At 37.4% G+C, this 24,984-nt stretch overlaps 1 protein-coding gene across 5 annotated transcripts in view; it reads left to right on the top strand.

The window, feature by feature from the left end:
• Nucleotides 1–24,984, top strand: part of TCF12 (transcription factor 12) — a 151,913-nt gene that overhangs the window by 2,091 nt on the left and 124,838 nt on the right. The gene's annotated exons all lie outside the window — the stretch shown is intronic.

Genomic DNA, 24,984 nt, shown 5'->3' with positions numbered 1-24,984 from the left:
TCTTAAAAAAAAAAAAAAAAAATGCTTTGTATGATGTCACTGTTGGACGGGGCTTAGTTATTAATGCTTCCAAAGCGGAATCTAAAGAAGTAACTTTCTGAAGTGGTGGGTCTTGGTGGGTCTTGATTTTGTATTTAGCTTTTCTGTCTGTGATGTTTTTATTAATACGAGGAGGTGATATACACGGTTTTAGTTAAGGTTAATGAAAACAAATGTTTAGAATGCCAGTCAAGGAGTGAAGTGGCTGATGGAAGTTGTGCAGTGCCATTGGCTGTTTACTTAATGCATTGTCAGAGCTCTTGCTCTGGGAGTCCAAATGTTACCTTGAATTTTAGTGACGCGTGAGAATTTTTGTTATTAAAAACACTTAAAAACTTTGGAGACTTTTGAGAGGGCATCTCCCACATTTAATTAATAAAAATATGTAGCAATATTTGAAGAAGTATTTTATTTCCTAAAACATGAAGTATTTTCCACTTGCTCTTTACAAGTAAATTAAATTATTGGCAGTAGTGAGATGGCAGTTCTATATGCAATGTAGTTCATCTTTTTTCTTCTTCTTACAAATATTCAAGATGGTTGTTTTTCAGGTACGTTTTAATGGAGGTCCAGACAGCTAAAATTTTTTGTGAGAAGCACTATTTGAAGATTTCCACCCATTTCCCCCCCTTTCTCTGCCTTGCTTTTCCTGAACATGTAGAAGAATTACTGTTGAACAATGAAGTTTTCACTTTTAGTTTAGGTCTTAGAGCAGTCTTAGTTACTGTGGTTTGCTCTCATTCTAGGTAATACTTCTGCTTTTTGTGACTGGCCCAGGAAAAAGTAATACCTAAATACTGAGTTTTTTGGGGGAAACAGTGTTACTGACTCCTTGAACTCCTTTATTGATGTGGTATATCATCACATAGATATGATCACTGGCGATACAGTGCAGCTGTCTAGCAATCTACAGCCTCCACTGAATTCCCCGTGGTGCATATAATGTTACACAGCTATGGATTTTAATTCAGGCTTTCTAGTTTAGAGATTTACTAGTTTATGGAATTGTATGCTTTCATTCTCTTAATGTTGTAATGTCCAAAGCTCTTGTCCTGGAGGGATTGTTTGGCAGGAGTGACTAGGAGCAGACAACTTCTGTGTGAGTTGTGTTCTGAGTCAGTGTTCAGTGAGACCTTGAGGAGCCTGCTCACCAACTGCAGGCATTTCTAGCACTGATTTAATTGTCATCTCAGTTTAATTTCAGGTGTTCTGTAGCTTGTAGTCTGTTCAATACTTTTTCTCTCTACAAAAGGCAAACATGAAAAAAAACCAAGTATTTATGTCTTAAAACTCCTTTTAACAAAGTATATGGTACTATGTATGGGTTTCTTCTTTGCATACAGAATGGTGCTGCTTCTCACACTGACTTCCTGTGATTTTGATGATAGTGCAGATCCCTTTGCTGTGCAGCTCGCTTTGCTGTCTTACCTATTAAACACCAAACAGTGGTGTTTAATAGGTAAGAGCAATATATATACATATTTTTTTTCCTGGAGTCTTTGCAAGCATACTAAAGGAAGATGTTTTCTTAGTTGGAGTAAGACTTACTTTCTGATTTGTAACTGTAGAGATCCCTTTTTCCTCTCATTTAAACTTAACAAAAAAGTAGTTTAAATAAGTGCCCAGAAATGCCTCCTCATCTGTCTGTGCTTAGAAGAAGGGGGTCCGGGGGAAGCTTGTTGCTGGTCAATCAGTTATGAATGAAAGCTGCAGATGAAGTACGTGAGCTAATCTGATGTATCATACTATCTTATGACAGTAAGTCATGTAAGCTGCTGATAAAGTCAAATAAGTCAGTCAGGCTTGCGGTGAAAATAAACATTTTGGAAAAGCAACCTGATATGTAGGTCTGAGTGAGGCCACAAAATATTCTTTGTCACTGCTGTCATAATATCCTCTTGTTTAAAACAGAACTTGAAATTTCTTCCTCCTCTGGAACCAGCTTGGAAAGATAAAGCAGTTTCTGTCTAAGATGCTGTAAAAGTAGAAGGCAAAGGTTTTCTGTCAGGCTTCTGCATTAGTTAATCAGGCTTGTAGATTCTATTTCAAATGAAATATTTCCACGTTGCTGCTGTGATAAGTAGCAGTGTTTATAATTTACAGTGAAATCTTGCTTTATCCTTGTATCTGACAAAACCAAAACCTGTATGGCAGTACAAACCTGGGTAATTAGCCATTTTGCCCTTTATTTGTAATGATCTTAGTTTAAGTTCATTTAGAATATTTAGATGCTTCCCACAGGCAATAATGCTGTAATCTTCTGCTGCTTACCTACAAGCCTGATTTACCGTTCAGATTTTCCAGTGATTAATCTGTTTTTTAATTTCAGGTGTGGTACCCTAAAATAAAATCTATTTTGCTTCTTCTGCACAGAACTTCATAGATGCTAAAGAATAATACACCTGAGACAACATTATCTATAGCTTATGGCCTTCAATTCTTGCAGCTTACTAATTGTACTGATGGCATTACTTTTGTGTGTAGCCATATGCATGCAGGCAAAACTGAAGTAAGATAGTACGGATGCCTAATGGGAAATCAAAACATAGGAGTTGAAGCAAGAGGGACAGGTCCAGAGCTGAAAAGTTAAATTTATTTGCTTCTGCTGCCTATAAAATTCTTCTGAAGTACTTGAAAAATGAGTGCATGCGGATGCTTTTGGGCACCAATCTTGGGCTTACATGGGCATTGCTCATACTAGGTTCACATGCAGAAAATCATTTGGAAGGCATCTGTTTAGGAAGCTGCTCTTATCAGTTTTGTCTCCTTATTTGCAAATTCAAGAGGTTGCCTTTTCCGCTACTGTCTATTAAGCTACCCATTTATTAAGGAATGTATTGGGATAGTCCACTAATTACTGACTTTTTGTGAAGACTTTAAGTTGATAAGCAGCCATTAATGTGAGTGTCCCTAAATTAGGGCCCTCTGTCTTGAGGCTGGACTTGATAGCAGTTCTGCTTTAGCAGGTCTGTTGCATTACCAAACAAAGGTTTCTAGATTAGTGAAATTAGACTTGATTACTGTTTGTCAGTTCTCTGAATAGTTTTTTTTTTTAGTATTGCATCAGCATTTCTTTCCCCAAAAAACAAATGAAACCAAAACCTTAGCTGTTATCTCAACGGGCAATGTTTAAAATGCTGCATTCATTACTACAGCAAGTGTTGAAGAGAACAGGCACTGAGAGCTGTGATGATCAAATGGCAGTTGAGAGAAAGCTACAGAAATATTTGTGTGAAAATTAGTGCTTTTAGCCTTTCAAGGTGTAATATTTTTTTCCTTTTTATCAGAACATAAATTCACAATAATAATCAAGTTTTCTGATATCATTCTGGTACGTTGTATTTCTGCTACTGTTCTTCTCTTTGAGGTGTAAGAGATACACAGTGCCTGTTCCTGATTCTTGAACAGAGCTGTTGACAAGAGATATATGTAGTCACATAGTCCTACAGTCATGGATGTGTTAGACCATGACGTTTTCCTATTCAAAAAGATCAACTGGAATGCCTGCAGTTGAGGATTTTGATCTGTATTTCTGTTTTTGTCATTTAAAAAAGTATTGTGACTGTATATATTTTTGTTTGCTATTCAAAAGATAAACTTCCTTGGTTATACACTGGGAGTCTAAGGTGGCTTTCTGAGGTAAATGCTAGATGAAACTGCATTTTTAATACCTCCCCTGTCCACTGACTTCATGAAAAGCAGTCCAGCAGATATATAAGGTAGTTTCTTCTTGGATGTGAGGAGTGTTAAGTTCCCTCCTTTCTTAGGAGCCTGGTGAGGGTTCTGAGAGCCTCATGCTTGAAAGAAGAAAGGTATCATTAGCTTCTTTCCCCTCTTGTCTGTAGGAGACCCCCACAGATGGCTCTTCAAATGGGCCAAGTGGGTTGGATCTTGGGCTGGCCTCATGTACTGCATTTAGAAGTTACACAGTGCTAACAAGTATGTGGCTGCAGCTTGCCTTTTAGCAGTCTCCATCTCACATCTCAGTATTGCACTTCTCCTACTTCCTTTATCTTTGGAAAGTCAGTTTCTCAGTCTCTTTTTTTCCCTGAGCGCTCCTTGAAAGCACGAAGTGGCTGAAGAGCTGCTTCCATATTCCTGTTGAAGAAGGAGGAGAAACAAATGAAGGGAATTGGTAACTCAACTTAAAAACAGTCTCTCAGTGGTGTTGAAGATGCAGAGGTGTGGTTTGTTTGCTCTTTATATTCTAGGATAGGTGCTGGGATTCTGGCTCATTGGCCTGGTAAGTAGGTGTCTGTCAATCTTCTGTTCCTGTTTGCCTATGCTTTTGAAAACACAGGTGTTACCACTTGAGGTGATGGTGTGAGCCTCATATCAATTGGTCACAAATTCCTTGCTGTCTTCCAGGTAGCTAAGCTTAGATTTTGTAGCATTTGGCTTTCTGTAGCATTCTATTTAGGGAGACATTTGAACCCCTTAATAAGGGACAGTAACTTATAGAAAACATTCTTTCAGAAAGTAAATTTGATATTTCCAGCAATTAGTTTTCCATGGGTAGGGGACAGTGATGTGACTGCCGTGTAAGCAAGCATAGCATCTAAGCACTGATAACTGTGTGAGCATTCTTGTGTCACAACACAGGGGAGATGCCTGTGTTGTTATTTGTGGGTGCCTGCAGAACACCTGGTCCTGCTGCAGCACCTTGCCCTTTGCTGATGTGGAGCTAGCTGGTCTGGGGCACCTCTTCCCACAGCCCAACCAATACCTTTGTGGCCAAATCTTAATGGCCTAGTGTAAGTGGGGAGGAGTATCTGATGGTTTGGAGAGTTGTCTTCGTGGTGTGGTGAAAGGAATGTGATTGAAATTGCGGTTCTGTTTTTGGATTTACCCGGGCAGCAGTTTTGGTATAAATGTAAACATGAAGAAGACAAAAGATTTGAGTGAAGTGGAAGAGGAAACCTGAAAAGGGACTGAGGAAAAATTGCTTGTTATGAATTCCTTTATTTAAAGAGAAGTATGGATGGCATTCCTACATACATATGTGTGTTCTGTAATTGCAGTTGAGCTGGCACACATTCCCTCGGTTACTGGGGACCTTTCAATACACGTGTAGCTTTTGCTATAGGTTTTTTATTTGTTAGTTTGGTGCGGTTTGTGGGCTTGTTTGACAGAGGGGTTACGTGTTCAAGGTTTGTCATTCATACATGAGATGACAAAGTTTCCCTTTTCTTTACCTTCTTTCCAGTTGTCACAGAGGACTTAGACCCTTAGTAATTCTGCTATCGAGTCAGCATGACAGCTGTTTGTCTTGGTTCTTTTTGATCCATAGTTGAGACTGCAGATACCATTACATTAATTTAGTGATGTATTATATGCAGTACTCTAAACTTTGAAACAAACTTTTTTTTTAACTTGCAAAAGTGTAGTGTAAATTTTCTTAGTTGAAAGTTGCATGTCTTGATTTATGAGTAGGGAGACCTTTAAGACATCAATATAATAACCTAGCACTCGGTCTCCACAGACTTCTAGCTTATTATTTTTAGAAATTGAAAGATGTGCCTGAGTTTTAGTAGTCTTTTAGATCTCTCAAACTGAATTTTCTGGGACTACTGAATTTTTATTTATTTATTGTTGTGCTATAATTTTGAGCAATCATTGTTTGGGGTGAGAATTGAATATATTTTGAATCTTCGTAAAATTTCTTCAGTTACCTGTAGAGCCTGATGTGACCTGTGTGACACAGCAAAATAAGCCCTCTGCCTTAAATTTCCTTCAAAGCAACTATTAGGTTCTCACACTTGAGAATGAACAGAGTTTCTTCTGTGAAAGCTTTGTTTGTGGAGGCATTGTCTAATTTAATGTAACATGTTACTATGCCAGAAGTACTTTTTTAAGCTTCTGAAGGAGTCTTGCAAAATTAGGTGAGTCCTGTATGTTGTCATGTGGAGAAGCTAAATTTAAGTAAAAAATAAAGAAGAAATGATGCTGTGCATGAAATTTGAGTAAGATTGTTACTGAGTACTCTTAATTATTATTAAATGGTTTCTTTGCCTTAATCCTTATTTTTGACAATTAAGTGTTGTAAGAAAAGACAAGTGTACTGTTACTACTCTAAGGATAGGAAATGTAATTTAAAATGTTTTTTTTTCTATCGTCAGATGTAATGCCTTTTTTTATTTCTTTGTTTCTTTCTTAATGTGAGAATCCTGAAGTTCTCAGTTTTAATGAATACTTCAACCTGATGATTGCAAAGTAGTTGTAGACTTTTGAAATGCTACAATCCATTATTTACCATTGGTGGTTGGGAGAAGGTTTTTTTTTCTATTATGTGTCTGAGATGAGATAATGATGATTTTTTTTAATGTATTGAATGAAAGCCTTGTTTATTTTTTCATTTGTAAAACAAAGCTGTGTTTGTAAACAACATTCAAAAACATAAAGGACAGACTTTTTTGGTGGAGATGTTAACTGAATACCAAGAATGATCAGAAAGAGCAGCTCTTGTTATATTTAATAATGTCTCACTGTTTTCAGAGGATAATCGGGCTAAAATCACCCAGCCAATCCTTAGGACTTTGTTGGATTCTTCTCATACGATGAGGGTATTTTTTTTCTGGAAAGAAGGAGCTGAAATTCCCGTAAATACAAGTCTTCATGTTTTTACCAGTGTAACACAGGAAAATAACGTTGATCAGATCAAAATGACTTGCTGGTGTTTTACAGAAGTAAAAGAGAAAAGAAAAGCCCTTTTTATCTCTACAGCTCAGTTAATAGGGTGATCCTCTCTAGGAGTGCTAGTAGGAACATCAAGTGAGATTGTCTTGGTGGGAAGGTGGGTTTTATACTGCAATAGTAGTGCTGTGGGAAACTTCAGAAACTATTCAAGCTATAGAATTACATTTATAAAGGAGGGTAAGAATTGTACAAAACTGTTATTAGATAAATTTTATTTTTTTAAGTGGAATATTGTGTAGAGTTCTAGTAATGCAGTGAACTTGCTTTCACTGTTTTACTTTCCTTTGGGAAAAGCTACAGGAAATATTTTGTTAGTGTTTTGTCTCTGCTGCTGAGAAGGTCGAAGCAGTGATGAAATACAGAAGTGTATTCTGAGCCTTATGTTTTGTGAAAAACTTTATTTTACTATTTTCCTTCCTTTTAAAATATGAAGATAAATGGCAGAAGTAGCTGTTGTGGGAACATAAGCTAGTAAAAAAAACCTGCAGTTTTGGTGATTTATAGTTGCATACATTTTGTGGGTGAGATGCTGATGAATATAATTGTGTGTGTTTTGTGTGTGGTGTATGCAATGCAGCATAAATGGAAGCTTACACTTCATTTGATAAAAAGAGCTTGGTCTGTAATGTTACCCAATGTCTGTTTTTTTTCCCCTCTGTTTAGACTACGTCCATAATGTACTGTTAACTTAAGTGTAAATATAATTGTCTTTGCATTTTAATCTTCCCATCTTCTTCCATGTTCAGGTTTTACAGTCTTCATTGCACTAAGTTTTTCTGAGGCTTACTTGATGACAAATGCATGCAGATTGGCAGTTTCTGTGTACTACTTCTACTTCTAACATGTGTGCAAAAGTGCAAAATGACTGTTTTTAATTTGAATGAGGCAAGTAGAACGGAAGCAGACTGAACATCTAGCCAGACATAAACCTTACTATGATTTGTACCTGTTAGGATATAATGTGTAAGCAAGATGTAGATAAATTAATTTTAAATAACATTGCTTTATTACCTTAGTTTCATCTAGTTCTGTTGGAAAACACAATTAAGCTTCAAACAGGTAAATCTAGGATGAAATGACTGAATTTCACCTTGCAGGGATGTCTTGTAACCAAGTATCTCTTGCATTTTGTACTTCTTTGCATGAACGTTAGGAGATTGCAGTGAAAATGGGCTTGAGAGAAGTCTGAGGTATTTTTAATTTTCTATGGGAGAATGGAATTCAGTATTTATATCTTTTTGTTTTGAATGCAAGATACTATTGGCTATCGTGGCTACTCTGTGAAATGGTGAAAGCAGACAGCTTTGCTTGTTGCACATCTCCCGTGTTGCGACGTTTTGATGATTTTCAGTGTGACACCTATACCTGTTCCAGTTTCTTCAGGCAGCAGCTTCATGAGTCATAATCCTTGCAAAAGAACACAGCTTAAAATAATCACTGATTGTTTCTTTGCAATTCTGTTTGCTGCCCACTGCAAATAAACAAGAGCAGGAATGACAATATAATTTAATCCTTTAATGTTTGCTCTTGACGTGCAAAACATTTTCTTGTAATAGAGAAGTAATCCATAAGGAGGGTAGCTGCTCTTTCATCTTCCTGAATGCTAAATGAGGCTAAGGCTTTTATGAAAAGAGGGCAATTTAATGAAGATGACCGAGTTTTGGAGTAATGGGGAGCTTTTGTGTATTTCTGTAAATGATGCATGGTGCTTACTACAGCAGAGTTCCAGTGGCTGCGTTCTGTAGTGTGGCTTTGTGAGATTAGCGTTGGTGATGCTTAGATGCCAGGGTGATTGAGTGGTGTGATAAATCAAGAGTTGTCTACTGTAGTCTGATATATAAAATAAATGCACTTTGTGTGTATGAATGTGTGTTATGTCTGGTCTGTGTAAGATTTTCATTTTAGTATTATTTACTTTGACTTTTTATTTGGTAACCTTGAGATTATACCTGATGCTGTGTTCACAGCCCTCACTAGAGGACAGTGGTAAGTGCATGGAAGGAGGAACAATAACTTTGTTGATATCACTTCTGGCAGGACTGTCCAAATCAGATATTTTTCGTACAAGTGCTTGTAAGATGCTGAATGGGGGGGGGGGGGGGTGACCAAAAAACAGTGAACAAACAGAAACCCAAAGCAGGAAAAACAAAAACACCACTGTCTTTTTCTCCCTTTTAGTTAGTTCATTTACTTGGAAATGCTTTTGAATAACCTGCACTACTACTTTTTTAGTGAAGCAAACTTGATAAGATCTGGCATTTCCAAAGGAAGCAGGGAGAGGCTTTAAAGGATGTGAGACCTTACTCTTTCCAGAACATATTCTGCCAAGTGTCTTTTAGGCCTTCATAAATCAAGAAAAGGAATTTGTAAGTCAGTTCCTATGAAGTGGGAGGTAGACAGCTTTTGTAGAAATTAATATTTTTTTCTCTGAACAAAATTTAAGGAAAGTTGGGATTCTTTACAGGAGAAAACTATTATTCTTCGTGATAAGTGCTGTGCAACACATCCAAAAGCGATCTTAAAGATTGCTCAACTCTTCTAGGGTGGCCATAAGTGTGAAGAATGTGATCATAGTGTTATGCTTCCCACTGTATTACAGAAAAGTATCTGTCCATCTGTGGTGAGTGAGCTTAAGTGAGTGACAGCATGCTGATTTTATGAAAACTAATAAAAGCACAGAAATGGATATGTAACTTTTCTGTCTTGCCCTTCTTAATGTCTTGAGTAACTGTCTAGTTCCTACGTAGTAGCATACAAATGCCTACAGATATTGGAGCAACATAGTCTGTCTACCTGCTTAAAACTAAACATTACGTAAATACATTTCAAGATGGTTGAGGCTGTGTGTGCGTGAATTAATTTCAGGGTGGGTTATGAGCAATTCTAAGATATTTTATCTTTGAGTGATACAGTAGAACCAGAATTTATATATGCTATATGTGCTTCTGTTTTCAAGATACATGTGGAGTACTGAACAACAGCTTCAGTCATCTGCTCATTCACTGTGCACTGAGACTGCCATGTTCTTTTATTTTGTTAGCAGAAATTGGGAATGCAAAGGCAGTAGAGGCCTGGCTGTGGAAGGTGCTGTATAACATGGTTTATGTTTAATAATGGTTATACTCCTTGTGGCCTTTTGGTAGCCTGTGTTTGTTTTACCAAGCAAATGGCATTTTTTTCCTGGATGCAGCTGTGTATTTTTAGATAACAAAAAATTTTTGCCCTGTGAACTACCTTCCAAAAAAGCACTGTTTTATACCTTACATTTCTGCAAGTGAACTTTGGTATAATGTGACTTATGTTGCAGTGAGGAATTGGCCACCAGAGTTTGGACATCGCTCATGTATGTGTCATAGGTTGTCTCTGACTGGGGACTGAAGAACATGCTGTTGCCATAGCAATGCAAGTCCTTTTGAAGGCAGAGTTCTTGGCAGCACTGTTGCATCTCCTATGGTGCTGGGTGCGTTGATCTGAAGGTATCTGATCCATATCAGCACATAACTGATGGCAGCAGTGGCAAGAAAAGAATTTCCTTTGTCCTTGTTGGCTAAACCCTTGTTCATAAAGCTACAGCTTTTAAAACTTTGTGCTGTGAGCAGTTCTTACACACGGTGTTCTTTCTTCACGGTGCTAAGTGTAGTGAGCATAGACAGTGGTTTTGGTTACTGATAAGTGGTTGTAAAAATCTGTTTCTTGATATCCAGTGCTTTCCAACTTGCTGTTATCCAAGTGCAGTGGTTGCCTTGCTCCCATCTGATTTCTCTTGTCAGACACTGAATGTGGCACTAAGTTGGGGGCAGGGAATCAATCTCTTGGAAATTCATAGCTCTGTGTTCACTTGGAAAATGTACCTTACACAGGATCCTTCTTGTTTTTTTGGTTTTTTTTTTTCCATGTGTGGATCTTTGAGTTATGTGTTTGCTTGGACTGTGGTAATGCTATGGAATTCAGAGTGCTCGTTTTGGAGCTCAGAGGCAATTTGCATAACATAGATGATCTATGCAGCAGTAACATCAGTTTCTACACATGTTACAGGGAGTTGAGTGTTTCCTGGAGACTTAAACAACTTTTTCACCTTTTCTTCAAATCTTTGGTTTAAAAAATGTTTGACACTTTTAAATATGGAATTGTGATAAACACTCTGCAGAGTACTTTTTCATGTGAACTGGATTTTCTTGTGTTTGAGTTCACTTGTTACTGAAAGGACCTTTAGAATAGAAGAGTTTTGGTTACCCGTGTAGCTTGTTCCAGCCTTTCTTTTTTTCTTTTTTTTCCCCAATAGTGTAAGGTGGTCTTTAGCTTCATCACTTTCCCTGAATTAGTAGACACAGATGAGACTCAAGCAAGCATCTCGCTTTTTTATTTCTGAGTAGAATGAAGAATGAAATAATGCTTGTACTTGAACTTTTTGCCTGCTCCAGTAGATGTATGCGTTCCATACTTGTGATCTTTAGCTCGCTTTTTGTTTTTAATTCTTGCCCTTCTGCCCCTTTCTCAGGGTAGGAAAGAAGCACAGCTCATTTGGCTTGGCCTCAGGAAGTCTTCTGGAGTTGCTGCTCTAAGCAGTTTAGACATAGCTTGCTTCTTAGGGCTTTTACATGTGTTGGCATAATGTGGATAGGCAAGTGGTGGAGGAAGTGACCTTGGCAGGCTGACCAGATACTGTTCCAGGGACAGGTCAGTATTGATTATGCTGAGAATGTGAACCAAGGGAATCAGACTCTGCAACATATCTGTTTATTTTGTTTTCCCTTTTTAAGCAAATTTAACGCTGCATCAGCAGATGTACTGCAGCTCTCCAGCGATCCTTGGGAACAAACATGACATTAATAACCCAAGTTTCCTCCAACTATCACCAGTTTGTCTCAAGTCACCTTTGGGGAAAACTCTTGCAGGTCTCCAGCAGAAGTTCTGTTTGGGTGTGTTCTTGGGCTCCGAGTCGGTGATAATTAGTTGAGTAGGTACTGTTCATGGTTCTGTGGCAATAGATTCACTGAAATGCACTGTGATAAATGTATTTTGTTCAGAGTCTGCAAGTATGTGTTACTGTTAGCTGTATTTCATCAGGGTAGTGAAGGGTATGTTTAAAATGTTCAATGTGAAAAGTTAGGTTATCTGTCTCTTGAAATTTTAATTTGAAAAGGGTTTTATACTTGTCTGTCTGATCGTAAAACCAGATGAGCAGCTCATGTAATTCATGTAGAAAGCTTCTGTCTTAAGATATTCAGTACTTTCCAATGTCCACTATTCTGTTTCCAGCTGTACTGTTTTATCAGACCAGTTGAAATATAGGAGTGTGGAGTACTGAAGTTAAGAACTAAATGCAACTTTATCAAAATATGAATGTTTTTTTATTGCCTTGATGACTTTTTTTCATGAAAATTCTTATCTAGAAACTTTAGCAAATTCTCAGAAATATTACTAAATACTTACTGCTGTTGTCTCTGTCATTTGAATAAGCTACAGCAGGCATGACAATCTCCATAGAAATCATTTGCTAAGATTGTAATATTAAATAATGAGGAGAGAATAATCTTGAGTTTAAAGTGATGTAGCTTTCAGGGAAGGGGTAGATTTGGTATGATAGATTAATAGGAATAATTTAAAATCACTTAAGCACTGGTAATGTAACTTGAATGTATTTTCAGTGTTAATTTCCACTCCTTCCTTTTGTGTGTAATCTGTATTTACTTTTGTAATTCAGTTTCTTACTTATGTTAACAAAGTCTGGGGATTCTTCTTGTTCGTTTTAGTTCTTATTTAAAAGGGATACACAGTAGATAAAATAAGTTCTGTTCTTTGGAAATGTAAATTGCAGTGTCAGACTCATACCAACATTCTGAAAGAAAGGGCCTCTTGTTACTTCAGCAGTGTTTCGGCACACCTTTACAAATTACATATGCTTCTAATTTCTGTGAATTTCACTTGAAGCTGATCTAAGTAGGAACTCATGGAAAAAATACATTTGCCTGAATTTCTTTACAGGAGAAAATTCCTAGCCTAGAACGGTTTCCTGATACAAAAACAGAAAACAGCCCTGTCCATAGCTATCCTGTATATTTAATGGATTAAATTCGCTTTGACAGCTGGATATATGTACCAGTGTCTAGCCTATGGCCATGATCTAATAATCATGGATATGGTAACAAGTCGTCTAAAAAGATTCGGTAATCAAGTGTTTTCCTTGACAAAACCTACTGTGACTGAAACAAGAAATGAGGCTGTGTTAATGTGACTACATTTGCTCTGTGGTCGTACTCTGAATACCTCAATAAATAGCCTCTGTGATGCAGCAGAACCTGTGCTTTCAACGGAAGTGGAAAAGCTGATGGTGGTGCAACAGAATGTGTTATGAAGTTAGGAAAAAAATTTGATCTAACCTAATGTTCACAAATAATTAAGAAACATTTTCTCTTTCCCCTAAAGTGCTTTTAAACTTATTTATTTCTTTTGTCTTAAAGAATTGTATACCATTAAAACAGAGCCTTTTGTGAAAGGCACAATTCCTGTATCATAATCTTTGTATACGAAGAGAAGCTGAAGTTACTGATGAGTAAGTATATGTCGAAGGGGAGAGCTTAATAGGCAGCAGATATTTTGTAAACAATTTTTTTTCTTCACTGTGTGCCGAACACAGTGGGCTTTGACCCCGACTGCATTTGACTAGTAAAACGTACATGGAATGTAAATAGCCTTTAACAAGGAAAAAATGCCTCTGCCCTCCAACAGCCCATTGTAACGTGAACTTAGTCGTGTGTTTTGCCAGCCTGCAGCATGCTATGAGTATTGCTTTGTATTTAGCTCTGGGGAAGGCTGGTTTGAGTTCTGTAAACTTCATTCAACAAAGTGCACCAGATTAGAATAAGAACAACAAACATTTCAGAAAGCATTACTTTGTTTTCTTTTTTTCTTCAAAAAGAATTTTCCATTACAACTGTTAGGAACTGTGTTTTAGGAAGGCACTGTGGAGGGGTGGAGTGGGAAGCAATTCAATGGATGAAACACTGTTTTAGGATTAAGCAGGAGTTAGCTGTTCACCTTGGTTTATGGGATACGTTTCAGCAACATCTGAACGTGATTGTTTTGAGGCATGGCTTCAATTTGCTTTTCATGTCTACTTCCTCATGCTTTTGTAGCTCAAGTGATTTGAAGTACTTATTTGTATGTGATGGCAGTTATAGTGAGGATGAGAAGGTTTGCACTGAGGCACTGGAATGGAGTCATATAACTGGGGGAAATGAAAAGGTAGGGGTATCTTCTGGGAGAGCCTGGAATATTGGGCCAGGTGAAACTGTTGTTGGAGTTACTGTTCCACCTGCCCGACATGCAAGAAACTTCAAGGAATTCTTAATTACTGTTATCTGTTGCTGATAGGTGGTATGTGTGTTTGTTCCTGAGCTGGATTGTTGTTGTAGACAGCTGTCTTCTTCAACTTGTTCATGAATACATTTAAGAATACCACTAAATATTACTGTGGTAATGAAGCAGAACGTGGAGGCAACTTTCATGTTTGGACAGGATTGTTTTCGAAAACCTCAGAACAAAGCTTAAAAGCGTGGACACCTTTCAAGGGAGAGTGCTCACCATTGTGGATGGAGATAAAGAACTGTAGTTCTCTGTGTAGATGGCCATGTCCATTCCCACATACTCGCTACTGTCCAGCAACTGATTTTTTGGTATCTGTGGAAATCTTGGTTCTGGCCTTCATTGGTGTTAACGTTACTTCATTTCAGAATGAGTAAATTTTAGTATGAACTTAATTCTCATTTCCAAGGGAAAATTAAAGACAAATTCCTAAAGAATGATAGTTTATAAGTAGTGAGGCTTCCAACAGTAGTTATTAACACTATAGTTAAAACTTTCTTAATATAAGTGCCATTGGATAGCAGTAAATCTGGTGTGGTTGACTTCTTTTGCAGAAGATAAGTTAGAATGTCTCTGAATTTTCAGCTGATGCTTAGTAATATTTGATTTTTATTTGTTCACTTGCATTGTCCTGGCCTTGCTTTCGTCCATGTCATTAATATAGTTATCTAATCCTAGGAGCATGTGATTGCTCCAGGCATTTGTACAGTATGAACCAAATGAATGCCAGTCCTGAACGCTGTATCCTGTGTTGTGTTTTCACTTCCAGTTAATTTTTCTAACACATCTTGATGGACAAAATGCCCAGGGACAGTTCAGAAACTTTCTCTTTCATTGCTTTTCCCAGTGCTGTGATTTTTTGTTACAATGGTGTCATGCAGAAGTGTCTTTTTATTTTTGTGGTGGATTGGATAAGATGTGAGTGCACAATACATGCAGTAGTGTGGATGTAAGCATCATGAATAGTGACTGTTCTGATATATTTTTTGGTTCATTTTTACCTTGTGTGTATTCTTCTAGAATCCCTCAAACTAAGATTTGTTGCATATTGTATCTTTCTGTAGTTTCAGACCTCTTTTTCCTTTTAAAAATCATTTGTCAGTGATGTTTAGTGTGGTTTTTTTTAGCTTTACGATCGTATGGGGCTGAAATAAGGCTTTAAATCTGTTTTTAGTTCCCTTTTTCCTCTGAAGCCTTATGATTGATTTTAGTGCAGGCAGATCTTTGGGGGGAGGGGGTAGAGATTCCAGCCATTTTAGAAACAATCTTAGAAATATGCAGGGTATTGAATTTATGCTATTACAAATTATATTTTTGAGGAAGTTTGGGTCATTATAGTTTCTACTTGGTAGTTTAAGAACTTAAGAATACTATTTCACTTGGATACAGTCTCCATTTGAACTTTGTGTTGCACTTGATGTAACCAAGATTGGGAAGAACTTAAGGTATTGGGTTTCTGAGAAATTTCCTTTGAAGATCCTGGGCACCTTTGCTATGAAATGTAGATTTGGTAGCTGGATCTGTGTGTCAGAACTGTGATTTCATTTTCTGCTTTCCTTTCAAAAAAAAAAAAAAAAAGACTCAGTTAATTCAAGGCATGCTTACACTTCTGAAATACTGTGGTGCGCTCTGTGGCAGCAGCAATAGTAGTTATGAACAACCTGAGAGTGAAGAAGGCTCTTCTGTTGTGTTTGTATTCACACTGAAATATTGGCCTCCTTTTCTCCTTGATCCTGTTCTGTCCTAGCGTGCAAATGGCCTGAGGCTGTGATATGGGTTACTGAACCTTTAATTCTCATGCAGTCTCTTTTCTCAGGAGAAGGAATGTCTCTTTTTCCATCATCCAAAACATTTTCTTTGTGCTTTGGTTGTCTCTAAATGTGGAATTTCAGTGAGCATTTACTACTTCAGTGAAACTTGCTCATTTTTGTCACTTTTCCACTTTTCATTTAGATTTCATTTCTAGTGATATCATTGAAGCCAAGTGTGGTTGTGAGACTTCTGAGTACTTTTAAACTCTGCCAGGTTATGTGGCAGGCGCATTTTCATTTCTAGGTAAACTTGCTCCCATTTGCCAGAGCTCCTTATCCTTTCTGCCTTTTTTAGAAGCTTGCTTGCTGGTCACTTCTACCTGACGTTATTTTTATGCAGCTTTTCAGTTCTTGAACTATCAGTTTGTCCAGTTAGTGCTTCCTTTTTCAACTGTTTTTATTTCAGTTCAGTAAAAGATGTGTCTTCAGACCGATGAAGGTGTCAGTGGTACTATTTGTATGGTTAAACATCAAGCAACTGAATACCTGGTTTAATTGGGGATTTTCAGGAGTCATGTATAGACATCAAAAGAAATTGAAGTAGGAGTTTCTACAAGGTGATGAATTTTATACTTAGATAATAGACAGTGTAGTTACCTTCATGGAATAGGTCATGATTTTTAAGAGTTTGGCTTAGATTCTGGGTTAACAATCCCATACTGCCTCAGTATTGAGGATGATTTATATAGAATTTGCATTGTATCAGCTATTTGGGGAATCTCCTGTGTATTCCAATTATTGCTGTTCAATTTTTTTTTTTCCTCCAAGCTATGGTAACCATGTGGATTTCTGTAAAGAGTATGGTTGAGCAGAGGTCACTGGTGTAATGGGTCCTCTTGTGCAAATCCATCCTGCAGCAAACAAGCCCCTGCTTGAGTGGCTGGCTTGGAGTCAGGCTGTGGGACAGCTGTGCTGTGCCTTGGTACTGCTGGTGTGGGACCTGAGCATCATGCTTAGGGAGGAGGGAACTGTTTTTGTTCTTAAAGTGTGCTGTTAATATGTCTGATATTCAAATGAGAGCTCTCCAAGTGTTGTGTGGCTGTAACACTGGTGTTTGTTTGGCCTTTCTTTTTTGGCTTCCTTACTTTGTTCTAGTCCTCCTGAGCATTAAAGGCAGTGAAAGTAGTCCTAGGAAGGCTCTTCTGTTGGTTTGTCTCAAGTAAAATTTAATAATTATTTGTCTCAAAGTTATTTATGTAAAACACGACCAGAGATAGGAAGTCATTTACCATGGGAACTTGGTGTCCTGCGGTGGGGGAAGTGTTTTGGGAAGCACAGGTCGTGTAAAGTGGAGGGTTTCTGAATTGATCTCTGTTCCATGGTTGCAACTTTCGGTTTTACATTGCCAGTGCTGACTGTGAAGGTACTTAAGATGTAGTAAGTTGTAAGGACAAATTCTGAGCGTATAGGAACAAAATAATCCAGCATCAGAAAAAGGCATAGGATCATAGAATTGCTTAGGTTGGAGGGACCTTAAGGACCGTTCAGCTTCAGCCCCTCTGCCATGGGCTGGGTGGTCATCCAGCACACGTTCTCAAAAATTTCCTTTTCTTATCCAGCATAACTGGAAATGGACATCTCGCCGTAGTTCCTTGAGCTACTGGAGGGGCTGAATGTCTTTGGAATTCAAGTTAAAAAAAATAGTTATATAGTTTTTGCACAGCTGGTTTTGTTCTTTAAACTGAGTAAACCAAAAGCCTTTTAAGTACTTGAGATTATAGAAGGGAATTATAATTTTAAATGGAGGCAGTGGTAAGAATGGGTAATAGCTTGAGCAACATTATCCCTCTTTTAGCTTATCCCCCCCCCTTAGCATTCCTATATACCTAGCACATGCATAGTGACCTCTGATACCTCTTTTAAATAAAGTGGATTTTTTCAGTGTTTTTATTGTTTGGGATTTGGAGACCTTAACTGAAGTTAACATAATTGATGCTTTGAATGGATGGACAACCAGATGTGAAATGAGATGATGTTGGCTTTATTTTACATCTTCAAAGTAATTTTCATTTCTTTAAGCCTGAAGATGATTCATGGTGAGATATTGAGGAACTTGGCATTTATAGTATGATGAAGTACAGCTATTTTAATGTAAATTTACTTACTGAATCTCACCAACAGTAATGAGTAAGTAGGGCATCAGTAGTACAGTTGATATGCTGTTTCTCCTTGCTGCTGACAAATCTGATGTGGGGAATAGCAGTCATTATTGTCTACATTATCTTCTGTAAGATTGTTTCCTCTTCAGAGGGATGCAAATGATGGTAAGGAGTAGGTATGTCTGCAGTGGAGGTGGGTTAAACATGCTGCATGGTGAGGAAAAACATGAAACAATTTCCCTGATATTTACTGATTCACTCAAGTTCTCACTGCTGTGTACTGGTAGGAAGTTTGTATGGTGGTAATGCAGGGTTGGTGTGTTTTGGTTTTCCCCCCCTCTTTATTGCTATTACTGAATACATCATTGGGCACTTTTTACTTTATATTGCCATAAATATATATTCATTTTCCCATCTCTTTTCATTTAGTATCTTTTTTTCATTATTTTCAAGAAAAATTAACCACTTAGGGTTGAACATGGATATAATATTACTGACTTTTTTTAAGGTTATTTGTCCTACTTAGTTTAGAATTTCCTACTGCATGCTATTGTGCTGTAGATATGCTGTTGTTTTTAGAAGTAAGATCTGTAGGGAGAGATATTACCCTTTACTTGATAAGCTATGTATTGTATATGTTAGATGTATACCTTTTAGACATGGATCATGGTTGCAGATCTAGATTTCCCCTAAAACTAATGAATTGAAAATGTCTTTTGTAATTGGTGTAAAGTTTTGTGGTACGTTGAAAATACACTATTTGGTGTTTCAGGTGCTAAGCTTTATCACAATGCCTTCATTGTGAGCTTAGATTGGTCTTCTGGATTGTATGAAGTCATCAGGCTTTACATTTCATTTATAGAAAATGCTTATAAGTACCTTGTAATGTACAGTAATCTTATTAGGTCAAGTTGGTGTGGTGTTTTGCATTAGATTTGTTCCTTGGTTCCCATCACACTGCAGAATATAGTTGATCATAAATGTAGTGCTGACTTGTTTTAAGAGAAATAAAGATGCAACTAAATATTTTATTTCTAAAAATGCTTTGAAAGTATACTGCCTTTGTATTTGGTGTAGTTCACGAAGTAATACTCTGCTATGCATTTACAGAGTCTGTCTCTTAGTTCTGTTTACTTTTGAATTAAACATTTTTGGGGGCGTTTCACTTCATTTAAAAACGTTTCATACTGTGTTTGATATCAGTGTTTTCAAGGGTACGAACAACAGTTTAGCTGTGGTTTCCATTTGATTACTTTTCACTTACTTCCTTGAGACTTTTCTGTAAAGCTTTCCCTAACGGTTCTTGACATTGCAACCTCAAGGCATAGAGCCAGCATGTTCAATCTCAAGCAAGTAGACCCAGCGTTCGAATCCCAGCCTGCTTGCTGGGGAGGCATTTTGCTCAGATCCTTAGGGGAATGTTGACCTTGTCTGCTTCAAGAAATAGCACCTGCTGGCTAACCAGGAGGGGCGGTGAATGAATTTGGATGAGAGTACTTTGGCCTTGGTGGGCTGTGATACCAAGCACGGGGTGATGAGTGCTGAAGAAGTACTTGACTCAAGGGCTGGGAAGAAAACAAGTAGAAATGAAGATCGTGGGGAGAAAAGCGCTGTTTTGATCCATCTCTGATGCTCTTTACCCAGGTCTTGGCACTCGTAGTGTAATTTTCCTTGGCGTTTCCTGTTCTCGTTTCTTCTTCAGACTGTGCTGCAGGGTGTGTGGACCACTTTTGTGCAAAAGCAGTGTCTTGAGTAGGTGACATTAATTAAAGCAAAACAACGTTAACTTAATTATTTTGGAGAAAGTAATTACTTTTATAAAGCAGCCTAATGTGAAGGACTCTCGGTAATACTTGGTTAGGTTTTAGTCTGGTGGAATGAATGTAGACCAAGAAGAACTCTGATTTTTATTCGCAAGGTCAGTATATAAAATGCTACTCACAGCTTTTCATCTCATTTTGCAGTTTTACGGTCTGTGTATCTAATGAAAAGTATAACGTTTAGTAGGGAGCAGCAGTGAGATTTCATGCTGTTATTTCCGGAAGATTGCTAATACAATACATACCCGTGTTTTTGTTTTAGCTAGACTTACAGAGACTTAATAACAGCTATTGTGCACTTTTGAGCTGAGAGTTAAAACGCACAGGGTTGTGTTTAAATGGAGTTCCCTTCTCTTCATTCCTTCACAAAAACTAATCTTCAGATGTTAAAGAGCAGGTTGTATTGAAGGGAAAGGAGATGTTTGTATTGCATATGGGTCTGAAACGGCGTTTTTGTTTTTTAAAAAAATAAGCTATTAAGTTATTGAGTGTTAAATTCTAGACTGCATTTAGGAGGGTAAATTGCTTATAATTCTGGAAGCACTGATCCTGATAGGAAAGGATGATAATTAGTTTCTAATATGGACAGAATTGCTGTTATTAGCTGTGCTCCACATGTTTGCCTTCCCTGTGGCATTCCTCGGGGTGCAGCAGATGGATGAACAAGGGGCAGAGGTAATGTGTGCCATGATTGGCTGCTGCTTTCCCCTAGGGATACTTAGAGAATGCTGATCTTTTTTCTTTTTTTTCCCCTTTTTCAGCAACTTTTCTGTGATATACAGAAATATATCAAAGTAATATTAATACACGATTTCTATGTAATCCATGAAGTCAAGCACTTTTTATTATTCTACTAGCTTCATATGAAAGGAAGAGCAGGCTTCTGCTTGTATCCTGGTATCTTAAATCTTACAAGGTCAATGTCATGGTTAAATACTTTTTCTCCATTCTTTGTGGTTATGGCATTCGTAGTCTAATGTTGCCTGCTGCATTTACCTGAGCTCTTATTCCATCCAAGTATTGTCTGCTGTAGTTTTCTTTTCTTTCTGCTCTTAATTTAAATATAACCCAAGCTTCTGTGTGAGTTATGTTCATGCTTTTTTTTTCTTTTTCTTTTTTTCCTTTTGAAGCCACATCTATTCAAGGTAGTAATGTAGACCACTTCCTCTGTTTGCCATCTGATAAAGTAGTGTTGCTTGGATAGAAATGCCTGGGAGCTGACTTTTCCCACCTGGTGGCACAGCTGTGGGTGCAGGGCTGGTGGGAGCCCTGTGTGCTGGGACTGTGTGGAGGCGAGGGCACAGCTTGAGCTGTACCATGGAGTGCTGGCTGGGATGCTAGAGCAGAGGGATAGTGTGCAGATAGCTCTTAGTTTGCAGGTGAACTTAAATCCATCAGTATCGTTGAGACCATCTTTATTATTTGGCATATTTTGTCATTTGTGTTTTCAAATACAAATTCTACAGTAAATGTATGCTACTATCACTGCTTTTTATATAATATCAGTGAGCAGGTTCATTGACGATATCAAGTCCACAAAGTCCACATAATCATTTAGTCTCTTGTAAGTGCTCTGTGTGGGGATTTAGTGTCTGCCTTTCTCAGTCAGAAGGAATGAGTCTTAAATGTCTTTCAGGCAGTGCTTTAACAGATCAGGAACTGCTTGTGTCATCTAGGCTGGGTATTGCTTGCTAGGATAGAGAGGTACTTGTCTTTGTAGAGGAAGCACAAGGACTAGTTCTGATCACTGTTATTCAGGGGAAGATCATAGTTCTTACTTGCTGTTAAGTAGTGCTTAGATCTTGAGTTTTTCAGGCAAATGAAATAGTTAAATAGTTTCCTCTAAGAAGCAAAGTCTGAGATTTGATTTGGTTGTGATCTTGTGGACAAGATTAAAACTTTTCCTTTTGCAGTGCATGGTGTTGATGCCTTACTGACTGGTTTTAGATTCCAAAGTGATGTTTTGGTTTCATAACTTGAAACTGAGTATTTCTTCTTGATTCAAGAAGCCGTAACACCTGCAACATCTGGGTCAACACAGCAGAAATACACGTAAGCAAAAGAAACAAATCAGATTTAATATAGCAGATGATTTCTTACTGAAATCAGTAGTGAGATTAAATCTGATACCTTGTCTAGTGTGTCTTAGACACCTTCAGAGAAAAGGTGCAGTGATATGAACTCTCATTATCCTTTTTGCTCTATGGTGTGGTAATTTTGACTTTTGATTTAGTATGGAAGACTGCATGTAAATCAGAAGGTTTTAGCAGTATCTGCATTTCACTTTTTCCTAAGCAGTTTTGTGTAGGAGTTCTTGACATTAAATATGTTAAACAGCTAGTCATGTCAGTGGCGCTTTTTTCTGCCTTAAGAACATAGTTTTACTCAATCCTGTGATGAACCTGTTCAGGAATATTTTGTTTTTATTTGTTATTTTTTTTAGTGATTTTTCATTTGTTTCCACATTGTACTAATCAGAGCAAAGTCATTTCTGCGCTGTTTGTCAGAAGGGTGAGGAGGAATCTGTGCATGTGTGTGGATGCATTAGGTAATCATCTCAACAGATAATGAAGTTGTGGCTCATCCTAAATAGTGAATTTGACGTATTCTGTTTCATTTTTGCTGATACACTTTTAGAATACTGACCTCTGCAGGTGGTTCATTTTTCCTCTTTCGTCTGCTGGTGACCTTGGATTACTTTCATTTCATTTGCTTCTCAGATGCAGTTTATGCTGCAGAGAGACTGTCCTTTCAAAATTGCCTGGTTACCACCAAGAGATGAAGAAAAAGCTAGTGAAAAGCTAGCTGGAGCTGTTGCCTCTCACTTTCCCCACATCTCTCATCAAGTGTATGTTCCCTGCCACCCCAAGCACTTCTTGGGGGCTGTAACTGTGTTTGTGATCGCTACTTTACATTTTATTTGATTGTTCTACTTGATTCTGTAATTTAAGAATGATTACAAAGTTAATTTCTGTATTTGTTCTGAAGACTTGTTGCTATATATGTAATAATATGTATTGTAGCTTTTTGGTTAACTCATGTCTTCCGTAGATTATTCATCTTTTTAGTATCTGTGCTTACTCATGCTCTGAGTTGCTTGATGTGATTTAGATGGTTTGCAGCTCTCAGGCTGCTGTAAACAATGGAGCTAACCAACCCTGGCTGCAGTCTGGAAGCTTAACTGTGTTAAGTCTGCTGCAGTTGCAGACTAATTTTGGATCTATTTTAAAAATTGCTGATTTTAAGCAGACAACACTGCTGTAATTGTAATAATAAGAGTTTTTCTCAGACCAAACGTTGAGTTTGATAGACCTGTTCGGGATACAGAATTGGGATTGAATTAGGATTTAGGATAATATTGTAAATATTGTTTTAGAGTAATGGATGTGGGTCAGCTCTTACTTGAAAACATGTGAAATACTACAGCACGTCTGATTGTTCTGTTACTTGTCTGTAACTAGTATTGTAGGTGACATTACTCTGGGTTTAATCACTGAGTATAGAATTTGGGCTTCAAATGTGTTTTGTTGCTAATGGAAGATAAGGAAGTAATTTAGCTTCATCTGTATTCTTGCAGTCTTTTCTAAACTGCTGAACACTGGCTTTACAATGAAACAGTTCAGAAGTTTTGTTTGACTCAAATTCTGTAGGAATAGGTTATTAAATTCTTCAAATTTTAAGTAGTCTGAAAACCCTAACTAGCTCTGGGGCAATTTAGAGACAGATCTTAAGAGATCCAGCATTTGCGATGTTTCAGATCACTTTGAGCCCCCTTTAATAGGAAGTAAGTATGAGTGTTTATCTGTGCTGTCTTCTCCATGTTATTACCTAGGCTTTTAAATATAACATTTCATTGCATTTTTCCTTTTTTTTATTTTCCACTTTCTCATTACAGAGTTTGCAATGGAAAAAATATAATGCTTTATTTTAAGTCCTTTGGAAAAATGAAAACTGGGCTAAGGTGATTTTAGGGACTGGATGCATATTCACTGTTACAGTTTCTTGGTGATTGGTTGATATCAACCACAGGTATTTTTAAGTTCAACAACAAAATTGAAAATCTAACTGTTAAGTGGTTTCAATTTATGTGCTGCTTTTCTAAGTTAAACCATCCCAGGAATCAAATCCTGAAGACAGCCTGTATTCTAATACAGTTTCTAATGCTGAAGCTGATGTTGTAATCAGTCGTGTGTGTATATATACAAGTGAGTGATAAACATGTTTACTTCCCTTTAAGCTTTACATCTTGAGAGGTGTGTAATGAAGTAGAGCAAAATTGCTGCTGAAGTTTTTGTGCTTGAATTTTTCCATTTATTTAACATGTATCCTGCCAGATGCCTTAATGTGCACGTTTAATTCTCTGGGCTTTCATATAGCTTATGAAAACTATAAAGTCCTTGTGACAGATTGGTGTGGCTGTCTGAGGGGAAATCCCATGTGGGTCTGTGGGAAGGCACAGAGGAACACAGACATCGTCCTCTGCAGACCTTCAGTTGTGGGCAACTTGACATCTGTGTGTCAAGGTGAAGAGTGTTTAGTTATGAATTCACTTCAGTTTACAAGTATCCCCTCATTTTCTTAAAAGAATGTGTGCTTTTTTTGTATTTTTTTTTTAGATATGCTCTGCATGATTTAATGATTTAGTTCATGACAATGCTTTATTTTTGAAGCTATATGCAATAGCTGTCAATGCTAGTGAATCTTTAGAATGCTGTCTGGTGTCTGGGAGGGCAACTCACTGTCTGCTTTCTGATTTTCTCTCAGTAATCGTGTATCTCTCCACACAGTCTACATTTGATGCTTTATTGCCCTCTGAATTGCAAATCAAATATAAGTGGTAGTACGTTGGAAGGTAATAATGTCTTTGTGATTAGAATGTAATAATATATTTCCCAAAATCAGAGCTGTGGTTGTCTTTTTCAAAGGGACACAAATGTTTCTTTGTTTTGACTATTTTGAGCATTTAACAGAATGTGATTGGTCTGTGCTGTGCTAAAATTATCTGATAATCCTTACAAATGGTGACTTTATTTTCAGTGGCTTAGCAAAAGCTATACACTTGTGCAGATCTCATCCAGTAAAGTGCTGGAGAATGAAAAAGTGAAGTGAAAGCTGTTGCCTGACTTAAAAGCAATAAAATAAAGAGACCTGCGT

The sequence above is a fragment of the Cyrtonyx montezumae genome, unplaced genomic scaffold, assembly GCF_038088225.1.
Source record: "Cyrtonyx montezumae isolate F1298 unplaced genomic scaffold, pur_monq_1.0 scaffold_17, whole genome shotgun sequence".
Lineage (NCBI taxonomy): Eukaryota > Metazoa > Chordata > Aves > Galliformes > Odontophoridae > Cyrtonyx > Cyrtonyx montezumae.
The sequence above is the reverse complement of the archived record's forward strand: the minus strand, read 5'-3'. Positions and strand labels throughout refer to the sequence as shown.